This window comes from Odocoileus virginianus, chromosome 26 (assembly GCF_023699985.2).
Source record: "Odocoileus virginianus isolate 20LAN1187 ecotype Illinois chromosome 26, Ovbor_1.2, whole genome shotgun sequence".
NCBI lineage: Eukaryota > Metazoa > Chordata > Mammalia > Artiodactyla > Cervidae > Odocoileus > Odocoileus virginianus.
This window is the reverse complement of record NC_069699.1, coordinates 15,077,901-15,092,388: the sequence shown is the minus strand read 5'-3', so window position 1 is coordinate 15,092,388 and position 14,488 is coordinate 15,077,901. Positions and strand designations below refer to the sequence as shown.

At 42.6% G+C, this 14,488-nt stretch overlaps 1 protein-coding gene across 12 annotated transcripts in view; it reads left to right on the top strand.

Moving 5' to 3' along the window:
- The first annotated feature begins 6,346 nt into the window (after positions 1-6,346).
- SETD5 (SET domain containing 5) overlaps positions 6,347-14,488 on the top strand; it is a 77,487-nt gene continuing 69,345 nt past the window's right edge. For 8 of the 12 annotated variants that reach the window (XM_070455597.1, XM_070455594.1, XM_070455593.1 and 5 more), the window contains exon 1: positions 6,348-6,671. The gene's annotated coding sequence lies outside the window, so the exon portion shown is untranslated. Of the gene's footprint in view, positions 6,672-14,488 lie in introns of all 12 variants that reach the window. The other 4 variants (XM_070455596.1, XM_020906188.2, XM_070455592.1 and 1 more) reach the window with 2 other exon arrangements.

Below are 14,488 nucleotides of genomic sequence, written 5' to 3'. Positions count from 1 at the left end.
CTGGATTCAATTCTATCTACCCTCTTGAATACCTGATCCAGTGATGTCTGGGTAGTAGCTATTTTTTTCTCATCAGAGATGACACAGTAGCATTGGATTGCATTAAGCATTGCTGCAACCTCTATGTACTGTTGTTTGGATCCTGTGTCTCAAAAAGTAACAGTGCCTCCTCAAAGAAAACCCCTACATTGTGACAATGTACACGAGACATGTGAACTAACTTACATGATTGGAGAGAAAGTTTGCAACTTGAAGGTTCATATGTAAGGGACTTAACTGTATTACAAAAACAGTTTTGACCCTGCAGACCTTCATATACTTAGGCAACAGGGATCCAGCCATAAACAAGCAAAGTCATGCCCTGAAGGAGCAAGCTGAAGAAGTATGGGGAAAGCACCCCAATTAATAATTGTGAGAAATGCTATGACAGCATTCAGTTGGGGAACCCCCAATATACTGGAGTTAAGGCATCACGGAAAGCCTCCTTGAGAAAGGAATGTGTCGAGACTATTCTTTTCAGTGACTGACATTTAGCTTGTCCCAAGTCTTTGTCTTCCCATCTTGACTGCTACCACTGTATATAAGACCTCATCATTTCCTGTTTGGACTACTGTAAAAGAACCTCCTAAGTGGTCCCTCTGCCTTCAACCCTATCCTGTATGTGCACCTAGATTAAATTTTCTAAAAGACTGTTTCCATCAGAAAAGACAGCACCCTAAATTGGTAATAAGAGCTCAGCAAGTCAGACCAGAGTTTGAACCCCTGGCCCTTAATAAATTGCTGTGTCTGTAGGAAAGTCGTTCAGTCTCACAGCTCTAGTTCCCTACTCAGTTAGGTGAGGTTTTATGTATCAGAACCACACTAAATACACTGGCAGAATTCGGCATACTATCCCGTACACAACTGGAACTCAATGAATATTATTAGTTCATTTCTTCTATCCTGTGTTTCCATTAGCTTTGCCTATAGTATGCACTAGAGTAAGCTGCCACTGCTTATTATATAGTAAAATGTCTGGGATGAGATTCTGACCAAAGGTCAGTAAAAAGAAAAAAGTCTGTAAAGAGTGTTGACTGAACTGACCAGAATCCATTCACTAGACATGCTTAGTTAGCTGGTAAAATAACTAGTTCTATAATGTATCTGAAAATGTGTTACTGTTGTCAGCAGCAAGAGCCCGGTGTAAACAACTTTTTCAAAAAACTAAAAAACAAAGAGTGATCAAGTACTACTACAAACCAAAGGTCCAGGAAAAAAGCTGGAAAGTAGGATTATTAAATGTAACCATGACTTTCGATATAATCAGAGAGGCAGAAATAGTCTCTCTAGTCACTAGTAAGGTATACCCCATGATATCATGTATAAGTAAGTTCAACTCTGGCCTACAAAAAATAAATCTAAATATTCTATTCCATGCATTAACAGTTCTCTAATATTCCAGATTCTCACTCATTCCATCAAGACTCCATGGCGGGTCATGGATAAGAAAAAGCCTTCTGGAGTAATACATCCTCCAATATAAAGTAGTACACTATGAGGTAACTAAATCAACAATCCTCAGTCTGCAATCTAAAGTACCAGACTTCTGGGTACATGACCTAACAATGTGTTCTATAATTAAGGCTGGCCTATGAACTTCCCTGGTGGTCTGGTGTTAAGACTCTGTGCTCCCAATATTTGGTGAATTAAAATCTCACATGCTGCTTAAAACAAACTAGTCTTACCCTCCTGATGCTGTTCCCTATCACATTTTGGATTAACAGTTGCAAACCTTAATTTACCATACCTCTTCTGTGCACAAAAAAAATGATAGAAACATTTATGTTCAAATTTTATAAATCTTTTAAAAAAATTAAGAGCATTTACAAAACCTTCAATTCTCTCATGCAAGTATGTTTTCATTCTACTCAATTTTTGTCCTAGGAGTATAATAATATGGCTTTACTTCAAAAGGAGCTAAGTAGTGGGTTTGTTTAAAAAATTATAATAAAAGTCTAAGGAAGTCAAGCACAGGAAGAGGCTAAGTGCAAGGGTTTGTACAGGAAACCCAAGGAAGAGCTAAATGGCCGACAAATGTATTCAGAGACCATGAGGCATCAGTTTCCTTTATGAATAGAATATTAGGTAATTTGGGTTAAGTATAATCCTAAAGTTTCTCTGTAAAAGGAGCATTGTTTCTATGGATTTAAAACTCTTATCTGAAAGTCAATTTCATATATAAGTCAATAAAAACATTTATTGAGTACTCAGCTCTAGGTTCAGGCATCGGGGAATCAAAAACAAATCCATATCCTTGAGGAATGCATGTAGTGGGAAAATAGACAAAAAAGGAAACTTCTAAAAAAAAAATTTACTTGGAATAGTTTAACATTCCTTCTAAAATAAAAACAAAACAATCTGACCTATAAGCTTCTAAAACTATTAAAGACAGGCATACTGTAGCCCCACAGGACCGTATTTATAGTGTGATTTCCGGCCTACCAACATCGGAAGGATATAAAAGACACAGGATCCTAATGCCCCCCACCAATCTTAACTGAATTCAGAATCTCTGGGTGTGAGACTGGGAGTCTGCATTAAATAGCAAGCCAATTATGTGCACTTCTCATATTTTAGGGAAAAATTTTAAGTTAAAAAACTTGCCTTTTAAAGTCCTATTCCTCACTAAACTTCTGTCGTCATTATGGTTTAATGTAATCCCACTTTCCTAAAATTCATTATGTATTATTTTTTGAAACTCAAAACACATCAACACTTGCTTTCTCAATATTGTTCAAGGCAGGTTTATCTTTAGAAATGGTTTTCTGGATTTAGCTGTCAGGAAATGGCAACCTGCTCCAGTATCCTTGCCTGAAAAATCCCATGGACAGGGAAGCCTGGTGGGCTACAGTCCACCGGGTTGCGAAGTCAGACATGACTGAGCAACTGAGCACAAGAATACAAATAGGTATTGGGTTGGCCAAAAAGTTCATTTGGGTTTTTCCGTATCATATGAAAAGCCCAGATCAACTTTTTGGCCAATCTAGTATTAAAACCTGCCAAACCACCAACCAACCTGGCAGGAGCTCGGGGTGGTGTGGGGGGAACCTAAACGTGCCAGAGGCTCCTTCCTGCTCTGTATGAAGAGAAAATTATCCATCTCCATCTAAAGAACAAGGCAGGAGAAGGGGATGACAGAGGACGACATGGTTGGATGGCATCACCGACTCAATGGACAAGAGTTTGAGCAAGCTCCCAGAGATGGCGAAGGGCAGGGAAGCCTGGTGTGGAGCAGTCCATGGGGTCGCAAAGAGTCGGACACAACTGAGTGAATGAACAACATTAAGTATTCTGCAATTCACAAATCTATAGCTAGAGCCTCACTGTCCACAGCAGTAATTTAAAATTCAGTTCCTTAGTCACAACTGCCACATGTCCAGGGCTCAAGAATATGGTTAGTGGCCATCGTATCAGATAGCACAATATATTAGAACATTTCCATCACTGCAGAATCTTCTACTGGACAGTGCTAATCTAGAACACTAGCAAGCACACAAAGAAGTGTTAACAGAGGACAATCCATCAAACCTTATAAAGACATCTACAAGTCACTCCGTTTTATTTAAGGTTGGCTAGCCATCAAGGAATATACTAGGAACTTAGGTACAACACTCAACAAGCAGTTCAGAATAGTTAAGAGAATTTAAACAAGCAGTGACAACCATCTGAGAAGTGCTATGATTCAACTTGCTGTGGGATCAAGAGAAAGGGGATTCCGGCTTAAAGCACAGATCACAGGAGGCAAGATCACAGGGGAGATGGTATTTGAGTTTTAAGAGTCTTTATTGGAAGGCTAAGGACTATCAAGGGTAGCATTCCAGGAGGAACCAAAGAGGTCTGATAAGGTTGTTTGGGTGTGTATGTGGAAAACTGTCACAAACAAAACGGCTGTTAAGATGAGGTTAGTCCACTGAAGGACCTTGTACATCACATATGTGATGATGGAATTCATCCTGTCGGTAGTTACCAGTCAGGAAAGGAGTTGGATCAGTTACTTCCATGCTGTATCTTTGTATGAGAACAACTGTCCTGGACACGGGAAAGTTGTATCAGCAGATACCAGAGACAAGAGATACTAGTTCGGAGGATCCTAGCCTTATGGCAACTGAGCTCGATTACTGATGAGCATATCAATGAAAATGGATTCAAAGGTATTCTAAGGATATAAAAGACATGTTGCTGAACCTCACGTCCAATTCTCAGCAAAGCAGTAGTGAAGATCATCTGGACTATGAAGAGGGTCAGCAGAATCCCAGCTGAGGTTAAAAAATTAAATGAACATCAAGGTAAGGATTCAAGAATATCCATAAAAGAGGAATAAACGCATTGCTGGGCAAGAGTGAAGCCTATGCTCGAGCTGGGTAGCCTAAATTGGTGGTGAAACCTGTCTGGTTTCATGACTCACCGGGACACCAAAAACAGGAGAGGAGAAAGCCAATGGTATGACTGGGACAGGAAGAGCAAGTATAGCAAACAGAAAATGGGCTGAAAGTATGAGTGAGAGTTGCTGAAAGGCCTAACTCTGAGAATGCAAGGGTGGGGAATTAAATTTTTAAGATCTAATCTAAGATGCTCTGTTTTGGCGGTGTAGCAACGGTCTCAAATAGGGAACTCAAGAGATCATGCCTTTAACCTATTTCTCAACTGTCTCAAATGGGGAGAGTATAAAACTCAGGAGATCAAGCTTTTAACCTATCTCCTGGGGAAAAAAAAAATGCAACAAAAGGATGTTAATAAGTAGTAACACGCAGTCTCGCTGCATAGAATCAGTCCCAGATGTTGCATGGAGTTCATTTCACTCCACCACCCCATTATAATTTTGTGACACAAACTCAAGTCTGTGGGAAGATAATGAAATTGGGTTCGTCCTCTAAATCTAGTACCTGCTCGATCCCCTGCAGGACAACGCCCAGGAACAAGGTTAAGCCTGGGCAAAAAAACCCGCCCATAATCGAGGAGAGACTCGACATGGAGGCGGCGATGACGAGATCGCGGGGGAGGGAGGGATTCTTCTAGGCCCAGGGCGGTCCTTAGGAGACAGGAGGCAGTAGAGAACTCCCATAAAGGTATTGCGGCACTCCCCTCCCCCTGCTGAGAAGGGTGCGGCCTTCTCTCCGCCTCCTCCACTGCAGGCGCCTCAGGATTGCAGCTCGCGCCGATTTTTGGAGAACAAGCACCTCCCACCCACAAACCAACGGCACCGACCCCCACTCCTCCCTTCAGCCCCACGGGTCCAGGAGCAGGTCGGGCTAGTGTTGTCCTTCAGGCAGCGGGCGCCCAGGGCGGAGCCGCAATCGCCACCACCCAGAATCCTCGGCCCAGCAGCCCGCCCCCACCTCCAGCGCGCGCTTCCTGCCACGTTGCGCAGGGGCGCGGGGCCAGACACTGCGGCGCTGAGCCTCGGGGAGGACCGTACCAACGACCGCCTCCCCGCCGACCCGCGCAGTGGTTTCGCTCAGTTGGGACCCGAACCAATAACAAGGGGCCGTTCCCTGGGCTTCAGCAGCCAATCAGCTGCCGAAGCCAAGCAGGCGGCGGGTAAACCGACTCCCCCGAAGGAAGGGGAGGGTGGTAGGACGCCCGCGCGAAGCCACTTTCACTGACCCCCCCTTCCCACCCCCACCCCTACCTCCCCGTGGGAGGCCGACCGCGCCTGCCCGTCCAAGTCTCTCTCCACCCTACCTACCTAAGCACCCACCCAGGGGGCAATGCGAGTCCCTAGGCGGCTGCGCACTCCCGAGGCTGTAACTGACAGGCGCTTTACTCCAACCAAAACACGCCATTTGTGTTTTCACACACGGCGGGAGGAGCAGCAACCAATCAGTGACAAGATAACGGCCGGAAGCGCTCCGCCCTCTGTAGGCGCAATGGCTCCGTCCAGATTCGAGCCTTTTCCGCTCCCTTCTCCCTCCCCCTTCGGTTGCCGCAAGGCGGGCCGCATTCCCGCCTGCCTCTGACCACCTCTTTCCCTTTCAGCGTAACAAGCGCTATGCTCCCGTCTTCCCGCCGGGGAAGGCGACCCCCAACTACCAGCCAGACGACCTCAGCCACCCATCCCCCCACCAATCCGCCGGACCCCCTCCCACCAGAGTTCCGCTCCCCTACCTAGCCGAGGCTCTCTGAGGAGCCGGAGCCCCAGAGCACAGCCTCTTCTCTAGGTGGCCCCGGCGGCTTCCGCTGATTGGCAGCGAGTTGGCCAATGGGTGCGGGGCGGTGGGCGGAGGGGCCAATGGCGCGGCGGGAGGGGGCGTGTCCCGGGTGCCCCTGGCGCCGGCGCTGGGAATCCCCGTGCGGTCAGTGGCGTTTCCGCTCGGGCAGCGGGCTGAGTGAGCTGCTACCGCCGCCGCCGCCGCCGCCGGGGGAGGGGCGGCCGCCGCCCGCCTGCGCTCAGAGACTCACGCAGCCCCAGTCCCGCCAGTCCGCCAACACTGTAGTGCCGGCCCCCCCTCCTTCCCTGGCCCTTCCCCCTCCCCGCCTTTGGCTCGCTCCGCCTTTCTGCCCCCCACCCCCACCTCACGGGCACGGGCCATTCCCGGCCAGGAAACGCCGTGGCGCCGCGTTGGGCCTAACTCGAGTCCTGCTGCCTCTCGGGAGTGCCGTGCGCCGCAGCCCGGGCCCAGGCCTGGGACAAGGTAAGGGTCCAACAGAAAAGAGAGACTTACCCTCACGACCGGCCCCGGGGGAGGGAAGGGTCACCTCCTCCGTCTCCCCGCGCTTGCTCTCGGGACGTGGGCCTGACCCTCCCCAGGCTCTCAGTAGGAGGATGCTGCCCCTTCTCATCCCCCTCGCCGCCCCCCACACACCGTTGCACCCCTTTCCCAGGCCGAGAGGCCCCATCCGTAATCTCGTCGACCCCACTACCCTTTTCACGTCTTTCCTGGGTCAGGACGCTTCCCCTCCCCCCAGGCCTCTTCACCCCTTTTCCTGGGAACTGCCTACTCCACGTTTACCTTTTACTTAAGGATAGGCCTCTCGCTGCTCTCCTCTCAAAATACACAGGCACACTTTTTTTCCCCTCCCCAAACCCCACCCCCACTCCCGTTCGCGCGGCCTTGTGACAAATCTGATCCCTGGGGGGGGGGGGGGGTCTTCGATCTCCCCACCCCACCCCCGAATGTTCCTGGACGCCTTCCCCCTCATCCTGGGGTCCCCATCGCAGATGATTGCTTCGTTTCCCACACTAAAGACATTACCTTCGCCACCCCCACCTCACATTCTTGGGCTCTCAGTGGCGTAAGCCCCAGTATATCTGAGATGGCCTCACTGAATTTGTAGGGTTCTAGCTTGGAGTTGAGCCAGATTGTGTCGTTTTCCCTGCCTTGGGCGTGCAGAGCGATCATTTGCGAACGTCTTTAAAGGCAGAAAAATGTAGCCTTTATGAATTCTCTTCCCCTTTGCGTGGAAGCCAGGGATGCGAAGTGAATGGTGGTGAGAAAAAAACCCTGGTTTTTAAGTAGGTGAATCGCGTGAGAGGGAAAGTTTCTGTTGGGAAAGCCCCTTCTATGCTAATTTATTCTACAGAGCTCCTTTGCTCGTCTCACTTCTTGGGAATAACTGGTCTTTCCCTTGGATACTGATGCTGCAGCCACCTCTGCTGGTCTGGGTCAGGGGTGCGTGTATGACCTGCATTTTCTGCTTTCTCATGTTACTTGTGCAGTGTGTTCACCACTAACTCTTTTCTTGCCCAGACCTCTGGGTTGCATTGGGCTTTGTCTATACTTAGTTTATTTTTCCAGTTTTCCCCATTCTCATAGTACTAAAAGAATCCCCAGATCCTCTGCAAATTTCCTTTATCACTTGATGAAACGAGTTGCATTTAAATGACATATTTATGACCAAGGTCATATTAACATTTTTGTTGGGCAGATGTTACATATTACATAGCAATACTGTGATTAGGGTGGATCCGGCTGAGTTGAGTGTTCTGGGCTTTTCAAGAGAATGTGTACCCCCTATTTGGGAAATTTTCTTGATTAGTTTTATATCAATGTTTGTAGGTCACTCTGAGAGGAAAATTATAAGTGGTAACTTGAGGTGTGTGCAATCTGAGCTAGTAAACCTCACATTTTCAGAGGTTTCTGGGCCTCTTGGTGGACAGGAAATTTTTTTATTAGATTTCTACCGGTTTTTTTCAGGAGGATCGTTAGTTTTCTTCTATAGCCAAAAATTCTGGTTCGTATGGGATTAGAATCTTAAAGGTTTACTCAGGATGTCACTACGTAGAAAAATGATTATGTCCTTTGGTAGGACACAACACAAGCTTCTGTCTTTTAACTGCAAATTTAAATTTGTGTAAAGAGAATGTTTAGCAAATTGGCCTTTTAAAGACTAAAGGTTAATCTTCACTCCTAAATTGCTGCCTTAATAAGTGTATATTTGGAATTTGGTAAATGTTGATTTTTCTAATAAAAAGCCACAGTTAAAACTAAAAGGGTGACCTTAGGATTGTTGCTTTCTAAAGGCATAATTCCAGCCCTTCTGGCATGGAGCACTGGTCCAAAAAAAAAAAAAAATGTGTAAGGAGTGGGGGTGGGGTAAGAAGCAGGTTGCTCCTTTGGGTTGGATCACAGGGGTGAGTATACACGGCAGCAGCAGCTGCTGGCTCTGGAGCTCTGGTTGCTACGTGAGAAGCTTGAGCAGCGCTGGCTGCCGTCTCCAGGGAAGGACAGCAGTGCAGCCTCCATTAACGCTGTGGGCTGCAGGGAGCTGCACTTGGGCAATGGCTGCTTCAGGGCTAAGGCGGAAGCCTTGCTTTCCTCGGAATTTTCACTGCTGGTTCGCATTTTATTGGTGGGGAAATGAGAATTAGCAATTCACAACCTTCTACCCACTTAGGGTTATCAGCATTTGGAAAGTGGATCGTAGTTAAAGACTTTTGTTTGGTTTTTGTGGCAGGTTTTTGGTTTTAATCTGGGGATTTTGCTTGGATAGGACCAGAAGTTCCATTTGAGTTTTAATTTTTCAATCCTTTTAAAACCAAGGTAATAAGCATTTAAGGATCTTCCTGAGAACCAGAATAGGGAAGATATCAGTTGATTTTTCTGCAGCTGGCATGTTTTCCTCCATCTTTTTTATCATTAAATCAATTTTAATACTTCATTTGTATGTCTTCTTCCAGTTATTAGACCATATTTACCTTATTGAACAGATGTTTTGCTAAACATTTTACCATATTTGGGGTCTTAAACTCTAAAAACAACTGTCCTTTGGAGAATGATTTCTATATATAAATATCAAGTGTTTTCTTGTTTTCTGTGTTAGTAATAGATTTCTCCAAATTAGATTATTTCTTTTACCTGTAATATTGATTAATTATAATATGTGTTGAGTATAGTTGTCTTAAGATCACAAGGATGTATATGTTTGACAGTGATCCATTTGAAATATGACAGACTAGAAGGAATACTCAGAAATTGAATAAATCTAGTATACAGGATACTTGAGATGATAGCCTCTAGGCCCCTAATGTAGTCTTTCTTCTTCCACAGTTCCACAGTTTAGGAAGATCTCTGATTAAGCTGAACAGTTTGTTGAGTATGGAAGTACTTGAAGGAGAATCAGCAGCCCGATACACCATCAGTTATAGCCGATACTTAACAGATGCCCGTTATTGTCTCCCCCTAAGACTCAGGCGTCCTATATATATCTTTTTTCCTTCAGAATTTTTGTATGTTCACTTTTGTGTAAATGAACCCAGTCATCTATAAAGTGTAGTATGACTCTGGCGTTTGTGGCGGGAACCAGAAAGAATGGAAATGAGTTTTGTCATTCATAAATGTTGCGTGCATTGTCTTTCAATGTTGCAAGTGGACTAATGAAACAGAACCTTTAATGGATAACGTTTTAGGTGGTTTTAATTCTTATTACTATCACATATAAAAGATGTCGTATCAGATAAGTATGATGTCACTCATACTGGCTGTTTAACATAGATGCAAATGTCTAAGTTATTATATGAAAGCTACCTTATGAAATAATAGCTTTTAACTTGTATTTCCTGTTTGGAACCCCTTTGAGATCTAAATGTAAGATCATTTCCTTAAGAGCGTAGAGGACCTTTTCATAGAATTTATTTAACCAGCATGCTTGAAATTTTTACTGTCTACTGACAGTGTTTTGTGTCCAGAAATGTACATACTTTTGGGATTTATTTTGGCCTTCCTGGAGGAGGATGGCCACTTCTTTTTTTCCCTTTGGACAGGAAAATAACACTGTTCAAAATGCAGATGTGCATACAACCACTTTTACTTTATCCTCTTCATATTCAAGTAATTTATGAAATATTGGGCAAAAGCTAAGGACAGTCAGTGATTGTTGGATACCTCTTACCAGTGAAAAAGTGGCTCATGAATAAATAAAGTTTTCCTTTTTTGTTATTTAGGACAAACGAAACTTTGGCTCTGCAAAACTGTAAGATTATATATTTAGTAATACTGGTGGTTATTTGTTAAAAAAAAATTCAGTCACTCCTCAAAGTATGATGTACCTATGATAAATAGCGATTGACACCATTCCTTGCTCCCAAAATTCCAAAGTATATGGTGAAATGGCATTTTTAACCTTGATGCAGTGACTTCTCTTGTGGTGAAGACTCAGGGTAGTTCATGAGAGGTTGATAGAATATCATTTCTGTAATTTCTCAGTATATTTTGTTTAACCAGTTAGTCTTATGAAAAATATTCTGTTATATATTCATTCTGAATTGAGTAGATACCCCATAACATGGGGGGGGGGCAGTGTGTTGGAAAGCATTGCTTTAGAGAATTCTTATTCTGACAATATATTAAACTCCTAACACTTATGAGAGATAAAAGGAACAATGAAGCAGAATCTCTGTCTACTTTATATCCACTCTCACCAAGCAAGGAATTTGTAATCCCATCCTGCCTCACTCAGTTTTTCCATCATATTGATTTTGTTTGCTGAATACCTCAGGGAGAGCTGTAAGGGCCACTTTAAATATCTTTGACATAAAGACAGGGATAAGGAATTTTCTGCTTATTGGAATAATGGCTTAGTATTTTTAAAAGAACACTAAGGTTATTGGATGTCTTTATCTAATATATATGACTTGATTTGATCTGACCGATAGCTGTGCTCTTCTGTCTTCCCTTGAAGTATGAACATTCTCAAGAGTTTTGGTGGCAGATTGAAGTCATAATCATTTCCTCAGCCGTGTTAGTCATGTATATACACCTGAGCCTGAGGATACTCCTTGGCCTGTAAAAAAACAGTAGATGTAGGACTTCACTCAGAATGTTTCTGTCTGGGTAGTCAAGTTTCTGATGTGCTACCTAGTTGAGGGAAAATGCAGAATTCCTTGCTGTGCTGTTTGAAAAATAGATGGAAGCATGGGAGGAGCCAGAGACGCCTGCAGCAGGACTTGGTCTGAGTAGAAAAGGAAGATTTTTGTTTCAAATTGCCAGCTGCTTATGGCAAACTGGCTCGCTTATTCTGCCTTTAGTTGGCCTGTCAATATGGCCAAACAGCTAGATAAGTGCAGGGCAGGACAAAGGGCTCTTTGCGCAGCGGGGAGGCAGTGTTGGTGGGGGAGGGGCAGGAGGTGGGAAAGGCAGGAGGGGGAGGAGGTTCTTTTCCCTGGGAGATTATTCAGTTTGGCTTACAGTTAAAGAAAACATTTATAGTTCCTACTCGAGCGTTGACTTTGTGCCAACCATATAATGGTAACCCCAGATTTAGTATATCCCTGAATATCTGGTAGGAACCCATCCCCTCCTCCAAAAAAATGAAATGTTAAAGCTTTGTATAGATTAAAAAAATAAATCCCTGTGCTCCACCCCCTAAATACAAATCTCCTCCCCAGTAGACCAGTTCTAGAGCTTCTGACAGTTGAATTCTCATTTAAAAATGGAAAAGAATACTTTATCTGAATAAAACCTTTATATTTCAGTATATACATTGTCCATATTTGATTATTGGATTAGACTAGAATAGTAGAATAATTTGTGTCACTTTGTAAAATAGTTACATGTTGTTAGCTGCAATTTTATATCAGTATTATGAAGAGCACCCTTCAGGATTCAAGTGTTGGGTTGCCATCATGTAAAATGTTAACTAAAGACAGGCTGCTTATTATTTCAGTCTCATCTCTACTTCCTGGACAACCTGATATTCCCTGGAGATTACCCAACCTCCCTTATAGGTTAGGCACAACCTTGTTTGATACGTAAGTGCTCAGCTCCCAGCTGCAAGTGGGGTGGTTGCATCTAGCTTATTAGAATGAATATGAATCACAGAGTTGGAAGAGATCTGACATTATTCCTTTATGCAGAATTACAATGAAATACTTCAAAGTTGGTGTAAATTTGCATTAAGATGTTAAAAGGATCAATGTCCTGAACAGTATTTATAGTTACTTTTAAAGTGTTGAACAGTGCATGTGTGCATGTTCTTTTTGTTTGGTTGGGTTTTTTGTTCCAGTTGTTTTTAAAAAACCAAAATATTGAAGAACTGCATTTACAGACAAGTTAGATAGCAGTTATTTTGATTGCAAGAGGATTCCTACATTTTAAAAAATATATGCTGAGATTCTTTTAAATGCTTTTTATATTTTCTGAGAATTTGATTTTTAGACATAATTGATTTGAACTCAGTTTTCTAAGAGTACATCTGTTGCTTGAATTGAGATACCACCTGCATTGCTATGTTATTAAACCAGCCTTAGAGTTTTCTCTTATATTCAGACTGCAGGAGATAACAAAGAAAACTGGAGTGTTAATTTTGTTCCTTATGGATTCAGAGCTTGTGGCTGTTAGCAAAGAAGAGGTGTTTTAACTCAATAGAATAATTAAAATTACCTTTAATGCACATTGTAATAGTAAGCAAACCTGACCAAGTTTTGTGTCTTCTCCCTTAGTAAAAGAAATATAAATGTGTTACCCACTTAACGTTATATTTTTATGCACAGTGGTCTTGGCAGTAATGATATATTTTGACCCGAAAAAGGAAATTTGAGTGACTAATTATTGCAATTAGACTATTTTTCATGAAATAGTAACAACATTAACATGAGATTTAGTGGGCTGTATTTTATATTATTATAGAAATTCAAGGTAGTCATTTATTCTCTTTAAAGTTCATTCACATGGATTATTTCCATAGATTTGTGTGACTAAAATAGAAGCCGTCTAGTTCAAACCCTGGCCTCCATTTCAGACAGTTTTCTCCGTGTGTCCTAAGACTAATATTGCTAGCACTAGGGTAAACATCCTTTGTGCATATACATGTGCATGCACACACACACACGGGCATGTGCACACCACTTTCCAAGTGATTAGAAATCTTGTCATCCTGGCTTCTAGTACTCCTGTTACCTGAGTCTTATCAGGGTCCCTAAAAAGTTCCTGGCAAAAGAGGGGAGGGGGCACGATTTGATCCCACAGGTTTTGATAACTGTTTGGCTCCCCAAACAGCTCGTCTCATTTGCAATAAGACCTAGCCAGCAGTAAGCTAGAATGGAGGTAAAACGCAGCGCTGTACCTCATCTTGTCTGTGCAGCTGCTCCACCTTATTTCCTGCTATTATCCCACAACGCCTCTCCCTAGCAAAAAAAAATAAAATAGGACAAAGGGGAAAAATTCGGTTGGCAAATATGATTTTTATTATGATTAGATTGTGGGCTTGTTTTTTATGTACTTAAATACAAAGCTTATTTTTCCTATTCTCCAACAATTCTCAAAAGTCTATAGCAAAAGACATTTTACAACTAAAATATCTTCTATTCTCTTTCTTGATAAACCATTTCAATTCTCAGCCTTCCAGGAAAAAAAAATGTTTTTAAGCATACTTGTTTTTCATTGGTTGGTAACACAGTCACTATTAGCACCAGATGCCACCATATTAGCTTGAAGAAAGAAAAGAATTTGTTCTGTAGATAATATTTGCAATTTGAATTGGGAATTACTAACTTGTATAACTCACCTTTATGATACAAATAAGGTTAAAAAAATTAAACCTTGATGAATCTTTACCCCTTTACCTTAGTGGAAGTGGAATTGTTTGAATATAGATTTTTTTCATCCTTCAGAGCTCTTTCTTCAAGCTGCTAGTTTATGTTCTTCAAGCCTTATTTTTTTCATACCATCCCCCTAATAAGAAATTTTATTGTTTTCTGATGGTGAAATTTTCTCATCCCCAGTCCTGAAATGTGAAGACTCAAAACCTAGTAATCTAATAAGGCATGTGCACTGCTGAATATAGTAAGAGGATTATTTCATAATTCTTAGAAATTATGATCTAGTTAGAATGTTCCAGTATCGTGTTAGCATACTTAATAATGTTGACTTGTTAATTTTGGTATATGTCCATATGGATTTGTTTTATATTCGCACCCATTGTTTGTCATTTTGTTTAAGGTTGTTTTCTTTTTTTTTTGTCCCCCTGCCTTTGTGGGTTTTTTTTTTTTTTTTAATTTCTCTCCTGTTATGAT